This window comes from Caloenas nicobarica, chromosome 4, assembly GCF_036013445.1.
Source record: "Caloenas nicobarica isolate bCalNic1 chromosome 4, bCalNic1.hap1, whole genome shotgun sequence".
In the NCBI taxonomy this organism is placed as follows: domain Eukaryota; kingdom Metazoa; phylum Chordata; class Aves; order Columbiformes; family Columbidae; genus Caloenas; species Caloenas nicobarica.
Genome location: NC_088248.1, coordinates 25475526 through 25498164, shown reverse-complemented (window position 1 = coordinate 25498164; position 22639 = coordinate 25475526). Strand labels below are relative to the sequence as shown.

The window sequence follows — 22639 nt, the reverse complement described above, 5'->3', positions numbered from 1 at the left end:
GTCAGCTGGTGGCTCTCTACAAGTGCAACAGGAGAGGAGCCCCTTGTCCGGAGGGCACGATGCTATTGCTGCTGCGTGTGTGAAGGGCAAGGTGTCGGGCAGAGGCGCAAGGCAGGGCTGTGAGAAATCCCCGTGTGTACAGCCCGTTGTGTCGTACCCCCGAGGGAGCGCAGAGCCTGCTCCCCAGCACCGACAGTGGCAAGCGTGGTGAAGTGGTTGACAGAGGGTCTCCCAGTGGGTTTCGTGTCACTGGAATTTCCAGAGATGTCTGAGGAGGGAGCCGGATTCCTCCCCGGCGCAGCAGCAGCGCTGCTGGCGCGCTCCAGAGCTGCCAATGAAATCCGAAACCCAAGGCTGGCCCTGGGAGGCCGTTCCAGCCTCTCGTACCGTATATTTACACATTCGTACACACAGAGCCGCTCTTTCTAACTTCTTGGGCTGCTTCTCGTGTGGCAGCTGGGATTTCTCGAGGACATACAGTGGGAACGTGGGGCTCCTGCGTGGTGGTGGTCACCCTGTGTGTGCACAGATCGTCTGAGCGGTTGAGAGAAGGGGAAGGAAAAGAAACTTCCAAGTGCAGTCAAGCTGAAACAAGCTGTCACCGTTTCTGAATTTGTCTTGAGAAGCCACTGTGTTTATGGGTGAGAGTATCGACCCTGCTTGTGGAAGGTAGCAGTCTTGATCCGGAGCAGTTTTGGAGCTCTTGCTGGACTGAGACAGCACTGCAGCTAAAACCAAGGTAGGTTGCGTTGATGTGATTTTTATCTTGGTGACAAAACTGTGTGGTGTTTGCAGGACAAGTAATCGCTGCAGACCAGGAAGCAGTGGCAGCAGCTGTCTGTGTTGTTACGGCTGTTCTTGTCTGCCGGGGCGGGGAGTGTGTGGAGGCATCTTCAAGTGTTGTGTGCTGTTATTTCTTAACAATGTTAAATACTTTATAACAGGATTCCTTTTTGTTGGTTTCAGGGGTACAAATAGAGTATGTGTCTTCTGGCTACTTGTTGGCTGAAATAAAAGCAAAAGCCCTTTGTGCTTTCTGCAGTCCCGATGTTAGTATTTGGATTTGTGATGGTTCTATTAGTGTTTCCTCCGTTTGCACAAATGTCTGTAGCAGGCTTTTAGAGATAACACCCTCACTGGGAAAGATTTTACAATAAGCACTTTGATTGTAATCACAGAAGAGTTGGGGAGTCTTCAGAGGATTTTAGAGCTACTGAGTGCATTTCTTTTTAAGATAAGGAAGTAATTGTCTTCTCTTTTTCTTTGGTCGGCTTATACAGAATACTTATCTTTCATCTTTCTTAGCAGTAACATGCATCTGTGTTGTCAGTTTGGGGATTTTCTTCTTTCAGCAGATTGGAGACTAGTAAATAATTAATGTTTGATGATAGAAACATTTGTACAACAGATGTCTGGAAATAAACAGCAGAGGTTTTTTTTAGATAAGTCTTGTCTAGGTAGAAATAAGAAACCAATTTAATTTTCTGTGTAGTGTAGTGACTTCATTACACTACATTTGTCTAATATTAATCTGAACTCTTTTAAGTAGCATGGTTGCTGGGAGAGGGCAATAACTCTTTGTAGATTAGCAGGTATTAAGATGCTGTTAGGTTAAGTTTTTCTGTTGCGGTGTAGTAACATGACAATATCTTCTGTGCACTCAGGAGAAGAGGATTCCCTGTGAGGTGAGAATTAAGGGAGGGGGATTTATCAATACAAGGGGCAAAGCATCTTAGCTAAAAGTCATTTAGGTGGCATCTCATAGTCACAGAAGGCATGCAGAGGTAGACAGAAGGAAAGACTGAGAGTCAAGTGCTGGTCTCCAGTCCCGTGAAATTCTTGTGTTGTGGCAGGTTTTGTTGTTGCAAAAGGCATCTTCTAGTATATGATACAGTGATTTGTGTTAAAAATAAATGTGCTTTGGACTCATATTTCTTTGTGCATGGTATCGAAGTTATTTGTCTGCCACTTCTTTGATTGCTGTCTTGTCTCTTGGCTGCTTTTTTCTTCTCTTTACTTGGCATTCGTTCTTCAATAAAACTAGATAGGGTTGGTCTGGAATAAATAGTGTGCCCACTCAAAAAAAACCCAAAAAACCAAAACAAACCCCTGCAGTAAGTAACAAATGTTAAGTCATGTAGAAAGTTCAGCTAACAATATAATTCTGTATAGAAGGCACAACTTCGCTGCCCTGTACGGCAATGTGCTTCTGGGTGCAAGGGTGCGAGTTATTCCTTTGACATGAGTCTCCTGTTGTTTGCAGGCTGGGCCGTGAAGATTGCTTTTAGTAGTGATCCTACAACTAGCTTCAGTTTTCTGAAGATGGACTTTAGAAAGCTAGAGATGAAGATCTCTTAGAGGAAATTGCCTCACAAGTATTAGGTTGAACTCCTGATAAGGTTGTGTCTTCAGAAGTAACTAGAACAGAAAACCCCCGTGAGCTCCATGTGCAGCTATAGCACACAGACATCTCTCAGGACCTTTTAATCTTTTGCTGCTTGATTCAATATCTTATTTTCCCCCCTTTTTTAAACACACCAGGTGGAGTTGTAATTCACTGTATGTAGCTTGAAGTGATTTGCATTCTGTTACTTTAAGCTGTGTTCTCTGCAGGCTGTTCGGTGCTTATTGTGACCTGATGGCTTTTGCAAGTATGCTTTATTCCTGGAGCTGTTACTTACTGGCTTTATCTATATTGGGCAGAGGGAATGCTTGATGTGATTTAAAAAAAAACCCCAAAAAACTAACAACCTCCTGGAGCTGACTGTGGCACTTGAACTATAGTATTGGGGTGACATTTGTGCTGTCAAGTCTCTTGTGGGTGAATGGCCAGTATGCGAGCTTTCAGCCAGGAAGAAAGGAAAGATTGTCTTGACATTCTAAAACAAGAAAAATACTGAAAGGAGACTCTCTGGTATAGTTTCCTTGGTTCAGTGTCTGGAATTTGGCTTTCTGTAATGTTAAAGACTCCAGGTAATGCAAGTGGCTGTTGTTGGACAATAAGGAAATGCGTCTTTTTGTGAAACTTGTTACTCTACTGCCAGTCTTGAGAGGAATAGAAACTCAAAAAAAAACATGATAGAGGCTAAATTTCTAGCTTAGATTCTCTTCCTACATGTAAGACTGTAGAAAGTTCTAGTGGTAAGAATTGGTCTATGTTAGTTTGAATTATGCTGAAAGCAAGGATTTCAAGTTAGATTTTCTTTTTTTTAATAGTTGTTATCTGCTTTCATTTAGAAAACCTTGATTATGTTGCCTTTTTTTTCTTTTTTTTTTTGAATTGGGAAAAAAGGTGGCTCAATTCTTTAGCACTCAAAAGGGTATGAAAACACTAGGCATCTCAAAGATTGATATATTTAGTGTCAGTGGCATAGCAGACATCAACAAGCCCTGTGCTGAGACAGATTAAGACTCTTCATCTGCAGAAACGTAATCAAAAGTTGCTGAAATGCCAGGCTCAGGGCAGCGGGGCAGGCACACAGCCCTTGGTGGCAGCGGTGCTGTGGGGGCCAGGAGAGGACCTTGTCTGGACACTGGGCCTCAGCTCCCAGGAGCAGTCTGATGGTGTGAGGCAGCAGCTCACTTCGGTCCCTGCCGTGTCCCGACCCTCAGCAGGACAGCCAGCTGCCTCCCCAAACCTCACGGTTCTGTCACTTTTGCCTTCAGTAGTTACCCCCAGGACGTGCCCTCAAGCCACCTGGGGCACCCAGGCTGTAGGTGAGGAGCTGCAAACTGAGAAACTTGTTCCTGTTCTGCAGCTTCTTGTACCTCTTTTGACTACTTTGCCATTTTGCCAGTTACATTTGGGTGATCCAAGTGTGGCTGGTAAGGACTGGAGTGAAGCCGTAAATTTATTTTGTATTGAATTGATTATGAATCCAAACTGAACCATAAGGGTCCTTGATTAACTCCCATTATAAATTAGATCATTTATTTTTGAAAAATACCCTGTGCTGCTAATAGAAAGTCACTTGATAGACTCTCAATGCTCTGCAATATATTCATTTGGTGTAATTATCATTAGTCTTAAATTATGTGCTTTACTACTCTATTTCATAGAATCATAGAAAGGTTTGGTTTGGAAGGGACCTCAAAGACCATCTAATTCCAACCCCCCTGCCATGGACAGGGCCACCTTCCACTGGACCAGGTTGCTCAAAGCCCCGTCCAACCTGGCGCTGAGCACTCCCAGGGATGGGGCATCCACAGCTTCTCTGGGTAGCCTGTTCACCACCCTCACGGGGAAGAATTTCTTCCTTATGTCTAATCTAAATCTACCCTCTTTCAGATTAAAGCCACTCCTCCTTGTCCTATCACCGCATGCCCTTGTAAAAAATCCCTGTCTTTGACTATTCCCTGTCCTTTGACTGTCTTTAACTACCAGCTTTGTTAGCTCTGGTTCTTCGTAGCTGTTTATATGTTTAATAGCCTTCTCTATCCAAATTTCTGCTCACTCTAGAGTTACTGTCTTCTTCTTTATCTTCTCTTTGTAAAAGGGTTCCTTCATTATGTTCTCTGGTTCTTTAATTATGCTAACCTTTCTTTAAATGGTTTCCAGCTTTCCAAAATGCTGCTAGATGTTCGAATATAAGTGCTGGAGATAATGTTTCAGGTGCAGTCCTGTGAAATCCAGAGACACAGTGATCTTTATACTGTAATTTTCTTTTTTCTTGTTAAATAATCTTGTGATGCCACTAGTGATGGGACTGTTGTGTTGAACAGGGACTTTGGTTTTTCTTGAGGAGGATGCTCTCAGGTGCTGTCGGTTCTTCACAACTTGTGTGTGTGCTGAGCAAGAGCACAGAGGCTGGTGCACGAATGTCTGTCAGTCACCTTCCCTCTCTGTAATTAACGGCTTCCTTGCTCCTTGTCACCTGCACAGTTCTTCAGCCATGATCTTTTTGTGTTTTTCTTCCAGCTCATTGGCTAAACTACAAAATACGATGTTCCCCTGAGACTAGAAACCACCTGCAGTATGATGCTTTTTTGTTTATGGTCATGGTTTGTGACTTATCTGTTAACTGTTTAATTTAATTTTCTCTGCCTGGCTCAGGTCTTGTTTCATTGGGCTTTCGTAATGAAAATATCATGCTCTACCAAGCCAGAGGGCTTAAAAGAGCATGTGAGCTCAGTGCTTTTAACTTGAACAAACTTGGCTTGTTTACTGTAGCACTGGTTAGTCTGGAGGAGTTTTCATGCTCTGTGGCTCAACGAGACAAACTACAGCAACATGTGTTGAATTCCTTTGCAATGTTTATATAGTTTTTGTCATGAAATACCTTTCATTTTCCTAGATTTAGTTCTGTGCAATTTTGTATAATAGCAATTACGATTAGTAGCTCTGTAGCAAAGACATGTTTTATGTCTGCTACTTCCAAGAACCAACTGGCCTGCTCCTGTCATCCTTTTCCTACAAATACCTTTGCTTTTAGAGCAGCTTAAACTTTAACTGGACTGGTGTTCTTGGCCTGCCAAATTGAACAATTGTGAAGTGTTATAAAAGGTAAAATGCAAAACCCCATCAGTTTTCCTGTATCCGGGAGGCAGTAACAACCCTCTAAATGTCACTGTTTGAGAGAACCAAAGATGCTTTTTTCCTGGGGTAGTGTGGTCCGGGCCAGAATGCTTTGGGCTATTTCCATATTTTGGGCTATTTCTCTGTTTTGCAAGGAGGTGAAGTGCTCCTTCAGTAGGCAGAGAAAGCAGCTTTTCAATTAATCCTTACCCAGATGACCCAGTCTCAGCTCCAGTGGCAGCATCCTGTGTTTTCTGTAAGCTGCCTTTCGAGCTGTTTCCTTAACCTCGCCCAGCTACCACGTCCTCTGCTGGGAGAAGAAAAATGTGAAGAAGGGTGGAAGTGACACCAGGAGAGTCCCTTGCTGCCTGGAAGTGCTAGTAGCTTGCAGCTTAATCAAACTGTACAAGTTTTTTAAAAGGGTGACAAGGATGGTCAAGGACACAGCACAGCTTCTGTCCAAGAAACAGCGAAGCAGGAAAGGGCTCTTCAGCCTGGAGATGAGATGACTGAGAAATCTGCATTAATGAGTGCCGGGGCAAGAGTGAGCAGAGGCCAGTTCTCTCCTTGTTTTCCAGTACAGGAATCTCGGGGTGTATCCAAGAGTGATGGTGGCAGGCTCAGAACAAATGAAAGGAGATAGTGTGCACAAGATGTAAATAAAGCGTGATTAAGATGCACAAGTGCTTGACAGAAAATGTTGTGGTCGGTAAAAGGAAAATGCAGTTTAAGGGGTAGCTAGTATCGTTGCATACTTGTCTTAGTTATCCTGCTTGTCCTTGAGTTGGAGATGGATGCTGAGCTGGGTGGATTCTTTCAGTCTCATTGTAGTCATCCATTTGTTCAGTTTCAACCCCATTTTGTTTGGATGTTACTTATGTAGGGGAAAAAACATCACCTGATAACTTGTGGCTTGATGGAAAGGAGCTGAAGGACCACAGCAGACTGTTGCTTTACATGTGAAGATTTGTGGGTTTTTTGGCTGGAAATATGTGGGCATAAGGAAGGATAGGAGCTTGTGGTGTAAAGCAAGTTGCGATGAATCTTTGTGCTTCTGATTTTTAAAGATCAAAAGCTTGTTTCCAGGTATTGCTGTGGAGATGTGTGGGGACAGCCTTACAGGGTGAGTATTTAGGCAGTGAATCAAATGAGCAGGTCACTTGAATTCAAGTGGAGCAGACTCCCTCAAGCATGTTGGAGCTGCCTCAAGTAGGGAGTCTTGCTCTACACACCCTGCTTGACAGCTGACACTGCAGAGATGGAAGAAGATGAAGCTGAAGTGCTGCTGTGCTCCGACAATCTCAGTGTGCTAAATGACTGCTTAAAAAATGGGAGAGCACTACAGTCAAGGGTGACTTAAAGTGTGCTTAGGACCCCTCTTGAGTTGCTCGAGAAAGAAAAATGATGCAGAGGCTACAGACAATTAGCTGTGTTCCTCATTCTTCAAATCCTACTCTATGGATCAGCTGGATATGGTGACTGCTCCCCATGGCCAAAATGGTTGATAATTCTTCCAGTGTTTTGGGGGAGTGGAAAAAAACAAACCACCTTTAAATCCCTGAACCTCAAGGAACTTTGCATTCTACAATAACTCCAAGATCTTGTTGCTACCATGGCTGTATGTGTTTATAAATGGTTACTTTAATTTAGTTGATTGTTACTGTAATGGAGTGTTAATCATATTCACCTTACCTACTTGGGCTTGGACTGGGAAATAAGAATTGCAGTTATCAATATATAGTACAGAGAATGATAAAATGAATTTTTAATGTGTCCTGTTGCAGCATAACAGATTGCTGCAACTTGAAAACAAGTATGTGCAGACATAAATCAAGGAGATAAAGACAGATTTGTGGAAATCTATTTTTTTTAATGGTATAATTGCGTAATTATCAAAGTGTATTGTCTGCTGAGTACTTTGGGGTGTTAGTATTGTTAAGTGTGAGATAATAGTGAAGGAAAAAGCTGTGCTGTACATCTGTTCATAATTGTAAACTACTCTAGTATTTTGATTGTCCACAAGAAGTCAGAGCAAGCAGTGTATTTGCTGTATAAGCTTTTATATGTTGCAGCCTCTGGACACTTACTTGAAGGGTCTGTGTTCTGGTTGGTTTTTTGTGTGTGTGTTTGTGTATGTTTCTATGGTGGGCTTGTGTTAAGCTTTTACCTCATATCTGTGATGGAGATCAAAATTGCTTGTCAAATGCTTGGATAGTCACTGTGGTTATCCACTACTAAGTGGTTTTGCAAAATACAAAACAAGAAATCCTGGATGCTAGAAAGAAATCTTTTCTCTGGTAGTTGCAAAATTTGTGCAGCTGTTCCCACAGATGTTTCTTTTTTCCTTTTTTTTTTTTTTAATAATTTTTCCTAAGAAGCAAGCAAACTGAGGGAGAAATGTTAAAGGGCCTGCCTGGAGAAAGAGAAAACTTGCAATGCCTTTTAGTTCAGAGATAGTGATGCACCTTGTTTTAAAAGGATGGTGAATTCCTATGTTTGCAAGTACAAAGCCTGCTTAGGCTCTGTTTTCAGTAGAGATAAATGGAAGTGTCCTAAAAAGTGAGCTTTGCAAATGGGCTTAGCACACCTTCCCCCCCACTGAATAAACTGGTGTCGAGATGGGGGACTAATTTTGTTCATATGTATTGCAAAATATCATCAGGCATCCACTGTAAAACAGGTTTGTTTGTAGTGGTATTCACTGTTTTAACAAAGCAAATACAATTCCCTTGTATGGCAGTCAGAAGTCTTGAAGGTTCCGTTTGAAAAACAGTTCAGGTAAAAATTCTTAAAAGTCAAGAAATTAATTGGAATGTAAACCATTATTAACATTTGATGCATGATGCTGAAACTCCTTCTCTCAGGAGAGAATAGCACTCAAACTGGAGTCAGTTAACTTCATCTTCCAGAAATATATAAGAAATTACATTTAGAAAAACATACATGTGTATAAATAGAGATCTATGACTTGATGCCAGCAGGCTTTCTTAGGTTGGGTTTTTCTCATGAGACATAGGTAAGTGTCAAGAACCTGTAAGAAGGAATGTTCTAAGTAGTGTTTTTGAGTAATGAAAACTTCTGAAAACCAATATGTATCTCTTTGTAAGCAAAAGAGACCTGGTTCTTTTTGGTTGTTTAGTTTTCCTTGTAACTTGGTACCTGTGGGATGTCTGCTGCCTAGATTTAAGCAGATGTGCTTCAGACCTCTTTCTTGAGAGATCAGACCTGGCTTTGTGTACTCTAGTGAAAATGAGAGAGCGACCTTCGTCTCTGTATGTAAATACATCAGGTGGGTAAACACCAGGGAGGGAGCAGAAAAGAACTATTCTGGGTGATGATGCAGGAGTAAATTGGTATAGCCTATGAGTGCGCTGGGATGAAAAAAGCTTTTAACAGAGCAATGGCTTCCTGGGTAGCCTTGGGACTACAGGGCTGGGGGTGAGGGGAAATATTAAAATAACTGTTTTGATGGTGCTTTTTCACTCCTTGAAAGTAACTGCGTGGCTGGCTCCTGTGGGGCTTCAGAAGCTGGTCTTAATGAATTGGGAGGTCCTTTTCTGTCCTGCCTGTCACGTGTGGACAAATGTAGGAGAGGAGCCTAGTACCAAAGTGTAGGAATACTTTACACGTATGGTATGATGTGCCAGGGCAAAAGCAACAATAGACAGCAAATCAGTGCGCTCATGGTAGGACCCTTATCGTTATTTTTCACTGTGATGATTCTGTCCTGGGCAAACTCTTAATTCATTTCTGGTAACTTTACTGATTTTGAAGAATTTACCAGGTTTGAGCATTGATGTTACAAACAATTTTGGTCACTTGCTGTGAGGATTTGACTCCTCGTTTAGTCAGTTGTTACTGGTAGGCTTTACCACATTGAGGGATGGTTATTGAGTCTGCTCTTTGCGGTGGTCTGTGGGTCTGTGAATGGGAGTAGCCACAGAAGTGCCTTCAAACGCTGCCTTGTGCCAGGCGTGAGGGGAGCGGGAGGCTTCTGGGAAGGAGCAGGGGGGCAGCTGTGCTGATGACTGTAAATCGGGGAGCTTGGCACAGCTTCTTATGCGGTTGGCTGTCTAGTCCTCCCATTTAATACATGCTGAGTTTCCGTGTGTACCTCTAGTACTGCTGTCAGCCTGGGCTTGCAAAGGGCTCTAGGCTGACACCAGGAGAGGACTAAAGCTGAGTGTGTGCCACATGGCACTTTCAGTGTCAAGACTATTTATTGTGTAACAAGATTAAGCCATCGTGCAGCACTGCTGTACAGTGCAGGCTCACGCAGCTCCTGATACTTTCCCTTGGCAACTGGAAAAGTGCAGAACAGGAGTTTGGCATGGAGGCGATTGTCTGCTAGCATTAGAAATAAAATCTTAAATGCCGAGACTCCCTATGGATATTTGCGTGTTATTTGATGGTATCACTCCTGGGACACTGCTTCGGAGATCTTCCTCTCCCAGCATGAACAGGAAGGCTATGAAACGTGAGTTTTACCATTTCCTACTTCCATAGAGACTATTAGAAAATGATATCTTAGCTAGAAGGACATATTAGTTATTGTTACTGTCTATATATGACTATGCAGTAAATATTTTGCAGCTTGCTTAGGCGTCCAGTAAGTAATGACAAATTGCTGTACAATACCTGGTGGAAATACCCAGTAAAGGAAATAATTTATATTCTGTGCTGTTATTCGGAATGCTGGATGAACCCAGGACAATGAAACAATAGAGAAAACGTCATGCCACCACAGTGGTGGCGGAACACCTGGAGTAATGGGGTACAAGCACTGCTACTGAGAGATTTCAGAGGGACATGCCTTTGTGGTATTTCAGTTTCTTTTCTGGATGTGAAAAACAGGCAGTTATCACTGAAGTATTGCTGTGGACAGGTATTTATGGCAGGGAATAGATGTGATTTCGCTTGCAGACCATTTGTCTGATAGTGCTGCTGGTCTGCTAAATTGTAAACAGAGCAATTGGGATGTGTTGATTGATGTGGAAAGGAGGCATGAGGAGCTAATTATTCCTCAGATGACTAGTCAGAAAATATTGGTGTTTTTTGCCTCAGAGTTCATTAAAAGCTTTCCCCTGCTGTCTAGCTCTCCCTTAGAAGTCATGATTACCTTAAGACAAGAAGGATCCTTCCTTGGGTTTCTGCTTGGAAAATACAGAGCTGGTTATGCTTCCTGTGGCCAGGGCAGATCTGTGCTGCGGGGCTGTGCACGGAGGGGAAAGGATGTTTTGTAGGAGGTGATGCTGCTCAAAATTCACAGCTGGGCTGCAAGCCCGTCATGTCCCATGAGCTTAGACTTCTGAGGAAAACTTATCTCTGGTAAAACTTAGCTCAATATTGTCATACTGTGAGATCTATCGTTAAGGAGCTGAATACTCTCCTCTGCTTTCTAGCTCCAGTGTGTTAGGCTGGTGGGATTGTCTGGGTATAGACAAAACCAAAATGGAGTGTCTGGGGCCTCTGATACCACTCAGTTACGAAGATATGTTAAGTTAGGTCATACTTACTTTCTAATATCCAACATTTCTCCGTACAGCATGGCTCTTGGGGAGATAGTGTGGTAGCTGTGACAACTTTTTTTCACTCAAGATTTTTGATCTGCAGGAACATTCCTCTCATTGTACCTCCTTCTTGGAGAAAAGGTTTAGCACTTTCTTCTGAACCTTGGGGGTGACACATGATAGACTACTCTATGTGACAAGTCAGTGGGCTGTTCAGTTTCCCCAGTCACGTTCCCTTAAATAGAGAGCTCTAATGTGAGCGTGGTGTCACATACCTTACTGATCCATAGCCTCATTGCTCCTTTTATCCCTAGCTGGGGATCAGAGATCGGTCTTGTGAGATACAGTTTGTACACAACTTACTCAAAGTAGTCTTGAAGTAATAAAAAAATCACGTGATACTTCCTGTTAATTCAACACCTTTTTCTCATGAAAGACTTCTCTTTGCATGCTACTGAGCTTTTTGAAGTCCTGTGCTTTAATTTGTCTGGTGCACAACTCCTCTACATCCTTATGTATTGAAAGGCAGTGTTTTCCAGTTTCAGTTATCTAATTTAAGTCTGGGATGGAAAAGCAGATGAGGGGAAAAAAGAAACCCATTTTACTTGAAGAATGGACTGTCTGCCCATTTTTATTGTTACATTATGCTCAGATAAAGGTGGACCATTAGTCAAGTCTTCCACCGAAGGAATATTTAGACTAGTCAGATGATCAGAAAGGTAAGGTAGTCTGGGATTTCCAGAAAGAACTGCTCTTTTGCCCATCTCTTCTACCTGTGTAGAATTTCTGCCATTTAGAAATTGTGACTTGCAGTGGCTACAGCTGAAAGTCTTGCATTTACCTAGCCCCGTGCTTTTGGGTATAGATAAATAAGTAAGATACAGTAGATTTTCATATATATCCCCATTTAATGTTCTTGCCTTTGATCCACCCTTTCATGATTGCGAGTAGTAGAGAGGTAATGTTGCCCTGGAGAATAACCAAAGATATTAGTGAATTGCCTGGAAGGTTGGAAACCAAACAGCAAGCATGTCTAAAAAACTCTCTGTCCAGGGAGATTACTGACAGTTTCAGCCAGTATCTACTGAATGTTGGCTGTGGTATGATAGCACAGCTGAAAGGATGTATGCAGACTTATGGATGCAAACTTGGGAAATATTAAGTGGGAAGCTCTTGGAAGCAAGGTCCTTTTTAGATTAGCATGAAGTTAAAGTGTGTGCTTAAAAAACAGGATGAAAGTTTGAGCTCAGAAATGAGCTGAGTGTGCTGCTGGAGGTCTGGAAAAAGCAGATTTTTTTTTTAATGTATGTTTTTAGAAGCATGCAGAAGCACAGCTTTTTGGCATCTGCTATAGATGACTACTGCTGAAAGGGTTGAAGTCTTATTGCAAAAACAAAAAGATGATTTATTGCGAATGTCAAGAAATAAATCATGAAGCTTAACAGACCTGTTAAACAAGCTTTTTGGTTTGGGTATGTTTAAGAGCAAGGAGACTTGAATGGTTCTTCTAGTTTATAAACCTGGATGCCTAGACACATTGCTTGGAAACTGATATGAGCAAATAGTTTGTTCTAAGACTCATTGAAAGTGGAACAAAAGGAAACTGTTTTGTTGGCTAGTTCATCGTTTGCAGAATTTTTGAGGCTAAGAAGGTAGGAAAAAGTAAAGTAGTGTGGAAATTGTGACATGATCCTGCAATTTCTCCTGTTTTAACAGGCCCATTAAAATTTTACAGAGCTCTTTAGAGTGTGTCTTTAAGCTGTAACCTGTGATGGTTTTGGTTCTGCTGAAACGCCTCTGCAGAAGGAGTGGGTGTTTTAGTTCAAAGCTTATGTGGAAATATATTAGTTTTGACCAAGTTGTCATCAGAAGGTCACTGAATTCCAAGACCATGTTGGTGACACAGAAGATACTGATTCACCATCCTGGAACAAAAAGTGCACAGGGTAAAACTGCTATTTGGTTGGAGTGACCTGAATTTATTTTTTTGGTATTACAGTATTTTTACTGACCCTGTTTAATATATCTGTGCTACGTCATACAGTATAATAAAATTATCAGTTCCATTGTTTTAAATTATGTTTGAATGAAAGACAAATAATGCTTTACTATTAAGTAGCATCTCTCATTAAGGCCTTGGTGCTCCATTGTAACATGAGAATGGCTGATTGTTTTGGTCATGAATTCTGTGAAGCAGCAAAGGAGGGTGCAGATGTTAAAAAAATTTCACGTGGTAGGTGTTCCAGAGATGGGCAAAAAATATTTAAGTCTCTGAAGTTGGGACATGGGGAACAAAGCCTTGGCCTTAACACTTGTACACTTAGGACAAGATTGAATTGACTTGATAAACTGGTGGTGTTCAAACAAGGAGGCAGTGATTTTCTTGCATGTTTTGCTTCTTTGTGGATATATCAGAGCTACTTTGCCTGGAAAACACAGTCCTAGATCCATTGCTGCCAGTTTCTGCTAGTGGCATCTAGACTTAACTTTGGCCTTGTGAGTGAATTCTAACTTTTTTTTTTTTGACTCGGCAACATTTCAGCAGCTAACAAATGAAATTCAGATGTATGTGATTGAGTCATGATGCCGCATCACTGTATTTTTTAGCATTAGGTATTATAGACTATCTGAAATTGCATAATTTTCTGGGTTTAATATTTTTCTGTTGACTTTTATCTTCGTCACTCCTTGGTCTGTCATATGTTATACTAATTTACTTTGAGAAAATCTTGTAGAATTACCCAGGTTTGCAGGGAGAAAAGTGAAGGCAATTTTATGCAAAATGATGTGTAAAGTGGGGATCTACAAAATTCTCTGCTGAAAATGGGTCGTGGAATCTGGAGAGTATATTACAGGAAAAATAAGGCACTTCAGCCTACCCAGCACTTCAGCAGAAGTGCTGTTGAATTGCTTTAAATGTTAAGTTATTCTGATTGTCCATACAGATGAGAAATTTAAATGGAATTATGTCATTTGCGGAGCTGGGGAAAAAAATAGCTGTGGTAGATAGAAAATCATTAAGTGCCATTGCTCTCCTGCTTTTGCACCCCTTCACTTTACCAAAGCTGACGCTTGCTCAGTGTATCTGCTTCCTCTTAATAATCATGCTTTGTGGCATTTAGTAGCACAAATGTGCCTTTGCACAGCTGTTAAACTTTAAGGCAGTTGTGAAAAAGAAGAGTTAAATGTGAACAGTTTGCAAGGAAACATTTGCAAGAAAATAAATTCTTCCTATCAGTCCGGAAACAGACACTATGTTGTGTTATTGATCACAAGTATCAAGCACAACCGAGCAAAATTCTGCATTTTTATCTGGCTGTAGAATTCAAGAAAACTTTGAATTAAAAGGGCAAAAAAAAAGTTGCTGAGGAAAATGTTACATATACCAATAAAAGAAGAACCAGGTGAACATAGTATGAGAAACAAATATAAAGCCAGTAGTGAGTTGGAAAATGTGGAACATAGTTTTATTGTTATTCCAGTTGTTTATGTCAATCTAGAAACAGAAGGAGGAAAACTTCCTGCAAACTAAGCCATGTACTTCATGGAACAAAAGGTACTTTAATTGTTCCAAGGTAAAAATGTTTCATCATTGGTTTTGACCCATATAGGGTAGATGCTATCTTAGTACGAAACACTGTAAAAATTATTTTTACTCTGGGATGATTTCTTCACATACAGTGGAAATAATTAGCTGAGGTGTGTTTTCTTGAACTATATTTTCATAAATTCACAACCACATTTAAAATTTTCAGCTTGATGTGAAATCACGCCAAGCTCAAAACCCGGGAAATCTGAAACAATTGGCTGCAGCAAAACTGAGAAATCTTTGGGCTGGACAGTAAAATAAGCATCTTTTCAGGATATACATTTTGTGTTGATGTATGTGGTCCTCATGAACATCTTTGGGTTTCTGGAATTGTAGACCTCAGAATGATGATGTATGAGTACTATTCAGGGCATCTTTTAAATAGATATTTGGATGAAGGTGTAGAGCATGGAAAAACTGAACTTGTGCCAAATGCTTTCCATGCATTTCTTGCTCCAAAGAAACAGTTTGATACAGGAATAGTCCTCACTGAACACTTCAGGGCTTCTGCTGAGCAGTGGAAAAGGTGGCGCTCACTTGTGTTTTCTAAACAAGGGACTATTTAGTCACTGAAGCATGCTATGGGAAAGTACTCTAACTGTGGTTTATATCCAGCCAGTGGATATTGCTGACGTCCTTCCTGAGCCACTGATCTGCTTGCCTTAGTGAGCAGATGTTTATCCTCTTCCGCTTTAAGTTGTTTTCTCCTTGGTGTTTGCACCCTTCAAACATTTATGGAATGTTTTGTGTTCTTTTCTTGGCTGTCACGGCGTCAGTCCGACCAAATGCTCATCCTCATTCCTCTGCCCCGAATGCCTTCCAAGTTGTCTTTGCTGTTTCCACTTGAGAAAAATCAAACTCAGTGAACGAGCTGATGATATGTTGATGGGATGTATTTTCACATTGAATTGGAAAACAAGTTGGCAAATAATGTTTTATATATTACCACTGTTAGGGAACCATAATGAAGAAAGAGATCTATGTTTACTCTGTATTCCTTTCAGGCTCTTTTTATCAGAGAAGGCAAGTTTTATTTTTCAAACATGATTCTTGCAAGAAATAGGCCAGAGTTACAATGTCTGCTCTGTTTGTTCTTTGTCCATCAAATGTGATTCTTACAGTTCTCATGAGTATCACATAATCTTATCTTAAAGGCAAGTTTCTATCCAAGAGAACCACTTCACCACTTTAGGATAGAAAGGAAAAATCCAGAATAGCTTTAACAAGGTCTGAGTTTTGTAAATCGTTACTTCGCTTCCAGATGACCACTGTCCAAGCTTTTTTTCAGAGATGCTAGGAAGGCTTGCTGAGATTTTGCTTTGCAGATTCAAGTTTTAAATACTTCTTTGGGAAAAGGTTTGTTGCAGGGCTGCTCGAATGGTAGATTCCTCTGAAAATCTGGACCATGAGGTGAATTATACTAGGATGCTCCCCAGGTTCCAGAAGTGAGGTATCTTTTGGGGTACCCCAGATTCCTCAGCAGTCTCTCAGGAGCTGTCACGCTGCTGCCAGAACTGCTTATGTCTTTCCTTCCTTACAGCAAACATGAAGTAAAATTCACCAGTGAACTGTGATAAAGCAGCTTTGTTCTGGAAGAATATATTAGAATCTGTTCCTCTTAGAACTGGTTTTGATTTTTTCATTGCATTGAGTGCTATGCTGCGCTTTGGTTTTGCCAGCAGACATCTGCCCATTCTGGGCTTTTTTTGTATTTCTAAACTGCAATTCAAATAATCTGGGCTTAGAGTTTAGCACATCTAATGCCTATTTGCCAGAGAGAAGAAATCGAAGTCATGTTTAAAATATTTTGTTTTCATGATGTCCAGATGTGCCTAGACTTCATTTTGTCTGTCAACTGTGGTGATGACATTTCAGTTTTCTTCTTTACTTTCACCTTGTGTTCTTCACAATTGAGTAATTCAAAGGATAAACTGTAGCTTAGTCTTCCACGTAGAGTGTGACACCAGGACATGACCAGGTTCCCCTCAGCATCTGTTCTGAATTGAAGTCGTGTTCTGACGGCACAGAAGAGCCATTGGTAGATGTGTGTGTGCGTCACCTTTTCACACTGTTGGATTCCCATTTCTAGGAGTTGTGCAACACTCCAGTTGGCTATTACATTGAAAAGGGCTGGTCAACACCTTGCCAAAATGCTTTCCAACCAGAAGGCACTCATGTAATTGTAACCATTGGTGGGAGTGTATCACTTACATGATTTTTTTTTTAAATTGAAATACTGCATTGCTTGACTTGAAGAGAGTATTGTAAACTAGTGTCTAATATAGGAAATAATAGTGTGTGTTGAATTTAAGGTATTTGGATGTTTCTGAAATTATGAGTTTAAATGAAAAGTAGGACTGGGATTAAAGTTCGAGATGAAAAAATATTCAGAAAGGTGTTGGAGGGGTCTTGAGAATGCGAAGTCTAAGCTTCAGTACTGGCTGGTAGGAATGTGGTCACAATTGCACTTTTAACAATCTTAAAATGATGCTATTCATCATCTCAGGAGGTGCTATGTGTACTTGAGTGTGTGCATAGATGTGGCAGTAAATTACATACAAATATTTATTAGTAGGTATCAAAGTATCACCATGATAAATGTCTTTTCCTTTGTTTATATTGTAGCTCATTTAAAATTTTATATAAATCTTGCCTCTGTAATACCTGTGAAAGAGCTGCCAGCTGACAACTTTTTCCCCTACCAGTATCTCTTCTAGATGCAAAGAGCTGCTTCCAGTGTTTTCTTCAGACTTTAAGTTGTCTCTTGTAATTTGTGTGTGATGCTACAATAGCTGTAGACCCTGGAAATACAGAATCAGTGATGTATTGGTCACTAGATTCATTCGTCCCCCTGACAAAAATAGATTTATCCTTGGTTTATGATGGCTTTGGGATTGAAAAGATGATAATCAGGCCCTAAAGTTACCACTCGTGTTGTGGTTCCCAGTTCCTTCTCTGTCCTCATACTTTGATTCTGTCTTGCAGAATTATTGATCCAGAGCAAATATTGCTAGGAGAGTTAAGTGCTTCTCTCGAATGCCTTATTCAGACTCTCACAAAATAGGTGGTAAATATTTCAGGGTTACAAAACCAAGTAAAATGGAGAGACTGTGGCTGTAGTGTTTTGTGTGATCTCTTATCCTCCTTCTGTGTGTTGTTTTTTTCAGTGAAAACTCCTTCAGAAAATACTCTGATATTGGACCTCTGTGCCATCTTCTGCAAAGAATTATGCACCCATAGCTGTGACAGATGTTGTCGGTCTTGTTACAGGGCCAGCAAATAGGTCTTTTTTATTTGCCAGGAATGTGCGTTCTTAGCTCATTACCCTTTTTGGAAAAAATTATCTAGTGTGGACAGAAACATTTTCTTAAACCATTCTTTCCAGTGTACAGGTCCTTTAAGGGAGCACAGTGGGAAGAGAGTGGTTTTAGCTTCTCAGCTTCTATTTGGGAGGCAAGTGGAGTTGTTCCTGACTGCTGGTGCCCTCTCAGCCTTGTTTCTCAACTGTTGAACCAGGTGTAGAGCTGTTAAATGCTCAGCACTGCTGCACAGCTGTGCCAGTGTTGTGCTTGGATCACCTGTGTGGGTGTTTGTGCAGGAAAAGGTCTGACTGGGCTGGATCGAAGGAGTAGTAACTAAATCATTGCCTAGTAAATTCCTGGGAAAGTATTTTGCTTGTCCCAAAAATTCACGAAGGGAATGTTCTCTTGCCAATTTTGAGCAGAAGAAAATAAACGGAGGTAAATTTACAAAAAGAAGGTGCTTGTAAAATACACATTCCACTTCCATCTGCAGTTATTTGGATCCAGAAGATGAACCCAGGTCTTTTTCCCATTCATACTAGTTATTCAAAATGAGAAGATTCATAGGTTGTTCCACAAGCTTTAAAGAATGATGTGAATTATTGCAAGTGAATTTTTTCAGTGATATGCTTAGTGAGAAACAGTAGAAGACATGTCAGATTTTTTTTTTTTTTAAAGTAAAACTGCTTACTGGATCTTGTCCCGTTCTGCCGAAAGAAAACATGGATTGGTGTCACCCTTAGGGAGAAGTTTGGCGCAATCTACAGCGGTCCGATAGTAGTGATGAGCATTAAGTAGAAGTAGTTCACTTGGAGATTTAGTTTGACGTGTCTTGCATTTAGCTTTAAAACTGGCTGTATTTTCCATCCAGTCACAGTAATTAATAATTTTGAAAAATATGGGCTCAACAGAATTTTGGATGCTCAGATGCTGAAAAACATCTTATCTGCTCAGTTCTGGTGAAATATTACCAAGATCCTTCTTAACATGTTACTGGGGATGGGGGGATTTCAAAATCAAAGAGGTGGTGTGTCTCAAGAATTGGCTTGTCTTGAAGATTTTGCCAGGAATGGGTCTCTGTATTTCCCTGTCTTGCCAATTGGTAAAGCAGCTTGTGCAGTTGGGAGCTAGGTTAACTACAAATACCTCTTTGCGATTCATCAGCTGAGCTATGAATTTGGGAGAGTGGTAAACCCGAGAAAGTGAAATGATTGACCTCGTTTTGCTTAATACTAATTCCTTATGTAAATGAATTTATCTAAAAATGTATGAGTGAAACAAATTTTAGGTTAACTGAGCTGTATTTCCTGCATAAACAGTAACATTGTACTGGACCAGTTAAGGAACAGACTTAATTCCTGAATGCATCCTGATGTGCTCAACCTGAAGATGGTACTTGAAAGAAATGCCATTTTTAAGGACAGTTTCTGATACCATCTGACACTACCATCATCCCTCATCAGGGTCTTATTGTTCCTTTTTTATTTTATTCATTGCGAAGTATGTAGGGCCCAGTGTGTCTTTATAATGCACCTGTAAGTTGTAGTTTGCATCTTCTTTGTAGGCCAAGGAGTGTTATAAAGTTATGTGCCTGTTTAAAACCAGGGTATCCCAGAAACATAGATGTAGAGCATTAACTTTTTGCCCATAAGGAAAATTTCACTTGTAGTACAACTCATGCTAGTATGGAGCATACTTGTGAAACCCTTCTGTAAAAAACGCAGAGCAGCTTTCTCTCTCAAGCCCAAAAGGCTGAAGTTTACCTGGGATTAAATTGGATTTAATTTCTCATAGTACCTTGCAGGCTGGTCGTCTTCTCAGAGTTTGTATTTTTGCTGGTACATGCTCAAGCTTGAGCATGCGTGAGTTTTCATTGCACTACTGTGCTGTCATTTGGAGCAGTGAATACTGACATACATACAACCCAAACAGATTCATAGTTGACTTTTTCTGAAGCCAGACAATGCTGGTTGTACTTGCCTTCATAGCAAATTTATTTCACAACATGTTCTTGATAGAGATGGTTTTAAGAGCCTGCATTACCTGCATAGGCAAAATCTCAAAAAGAAATCCAGTGGAAATGCGGAGTTCTGGTGAAGATTCCATCTGAATTTATTCATATCTGTCTTGCAATTGGAGTTGCATGAAAAGGAGGAAGAGCTGAGAATGCACAGGTAAGTTTTCAACAGCATTAGAACGGAAGGATTTTGGAAATAATGCAACTTTTTTAGTAGCTATACAGAATTTCTGTCAATGTGGACAGGATATCTGTATGGCTCGATCAGTAATACGAGCCATACGACGTGTTGTACTCATGTGAAGAATCCTAGTGAAGCACATAGATGTCAGATAAGAGATATCGGACACTACTTAAACACCAAAGTGTGTGTATGCTTGGAAATGCAGTGGTAATGGTTGAATTTGCAGGCTATTAACAAAACTTGTGTGGCAATTAAGCCAGAAATAGCTGCTCTTTCAAAGAAGTTTCAAACATATTCTGTGTAAGGACTAAAGCATCAACTTGTAGCATGGATAGACAATTTTCTGAATAATTTGCAAGTACTAGGGAAAGGTATCACATGAAAAATCCTTCTCCCAAGTATCAGAACCTACTTACTGCTGAGCTTACGGGTCAAACTAATTCCTATCAAACTGGACCAAAGAATGGAGCTTTGGGAGGCAAAATTTGTTCACCATTCAGTAACTTCTAGTGTGTAGAAATATTTTCAGAATGGAAAAAAACAACTTGGGAAGCTGGAATTTAAGTATATGCTTTTAATGTTTTTGATTCAGTCAATGTCGTGTTAATATCTGAGAACACACTAAACATTCAGGAAACTAAACATGTACTCTGGTTAAAGCTGGGTTTGCTGTCTGCAACACCAATTAAAAGAACCAAGCCACTTACACATGGTGGAGGGAATGGTTTCTTTTCACAGTGATAAGCAGAAGGTCTGTTAGCAATGGGTGTGCAGAAATGCTCTTTCTACACTGTGACTATTCAAATAATGAGCAAGGTTTGTATACTGGTGGCTGAGAATGAGGACTGCAAGTGCTTGTGCTTTCAGTTTCTGTCTTGGTTAAATATCTTGTAGGCTTTGGTCTGTCTTGAGGGTGTTGGGAAAGTGATGGATTTAGTCCTTTGGCCTTGGGTTTCCTGGGGCTGCCAGTACTCAGAGGTGTACATTCCTTCCCCTTTGGTCTAATTTCCTCTCTTTGAAGTGGAGATCAGGCTTCCATTGAAAGCAGAGGTTGTCCAGACACACGAGCATCTGACTTTACTTGAGCATACATGAAAGGCTTTTATTACTTTCTTTTAACAATTCTGTCTAATAATACCATCCTAAATCACACTATGGCATGATATCACAGTAGTTGCTGCCTAGAGTCCTTGTGTGTTATAGAAAGCTTAATGCTTCATGTACAGGATCTTTCAAGGCCTAGCTGAGATTTCACTTGTGTTGTCTTCCATATGTTTGGAAAAAAACCCCTTCATCATCTGCATCTAATTTAGCAGAGAGCTGGAATGCCGGAAACATATTTTCTTTCCTGATGAAATACAACTGCAAGTACATTGTGAGCGAAAGTATCAAATTGGAGTTGCTCCTCCCTTTGTTTAAAACGGAGAGGATTTCCAAGTTCCGGCTGCTTTTATCTTTTTATAGGTTGCGGCCTATCTCTCTTTGGTCTGGCCTGAGCCTGGAGGGGTGTGTAATGAGCCAATACCAAAGTCGTCAGGTCAGATGTCCTTTACCTGAGCTCTCGGGGTAGGGTAGAGAAGCCCTGCTGCTGCTCAGCTCTTGCTGCATGTATTTTGTTTGTATGATGATCTAAAGCCCTTAATGAGCTGTCGGGTCCATAGATTTTTTGCACGTCCTAACAAAAGACACTTAGGGATGTTCGGTATCTTAATGTCTTGTGCTTTACGCTCTTTGGCTGGCCTTGATGCAGAACATCAGTAGATGATACTGCTCTGTTACAATACCTAGTCACAAATAGCGACTGAATTAACAGGTTTTTGTTTCATGAAGCACATCGTAAATTTTGCCATGCTAAGAGGCAAACTTCTCAAAGTACTTTTAAAGGTTCAGAACTGAGTTGGCACCTGTAAGCATCAGTGTGTTTTGTATGTATTGGGTCCAGATTCCTTTACCAGCTTATTGCCAGGGAAGCTGAATGCCTTCCACAAACAAAATCTGACATATGTTAGCTGTGCTTCTTTCCTCTGTCAATTCTGAAAATTTTATGTATAAAACTATTTTATATTTCTTTGAAACTTCCAGGGAATTTGACTGTTTTGTTAGGAAATGCAAGGTCAAAAGATAATTTTTGATGAGCCTTGCTGTTCACTCTGAATAGTTTTGAAGCAGTACTAGCAGTCTTACGTCTTCTGAAAGACGAAGGCCATAGGAATAATTGAAAACACGTAAGTGAAGAATTAGAAAAGCTTTTCCAGAGCTAATGTAGAAAGAGAACTCAAGTCACAAGACAATAATCAGGGCATCTGTTGTGCAAACTCCCAAAGTATGAACTTCTTTGTGTTTTCTCAAAAACCCAATTGTTGCTGCAATGTCATCCATTACTTACACTGGCTAATGCAGTTTTTTAAAAGTTTAATTACATATTTCCATTCCTAAAGATTGAAATAATTGTCTCGAGAACCATTGTGTCTATTGGAAGATAAGTGGAAAAATCTTACTCAGTCTGCATGTGTACTAATTAA

At 40.6% G+C, this 22639-nt stretch overlaps 1 protein-coding gene across 2 annotated transcripts in view; it reads left to right on the top strand.

Annotated features, from left to right (window-relative positions):
• The first annotated feature begins 410 nt into the window (after window positions 1–410).
• The window catches only part of ARHGAP24 (Rho GTPase activating protein 24), a 213248-nt gene continuing 191019 nt past the window's right edge, over window positions 411–22639 (top strand). For both annotated transcript variants that reach the window (XR_010606098.1, XM_065633401.1), the window contains exon 1: window positions 411–739. The gene's annotated coding sequence lies outside the window, so the exon portion shown is untranslated. The remainder of the gene's footprint in view (window positions 740–22639) is intronic.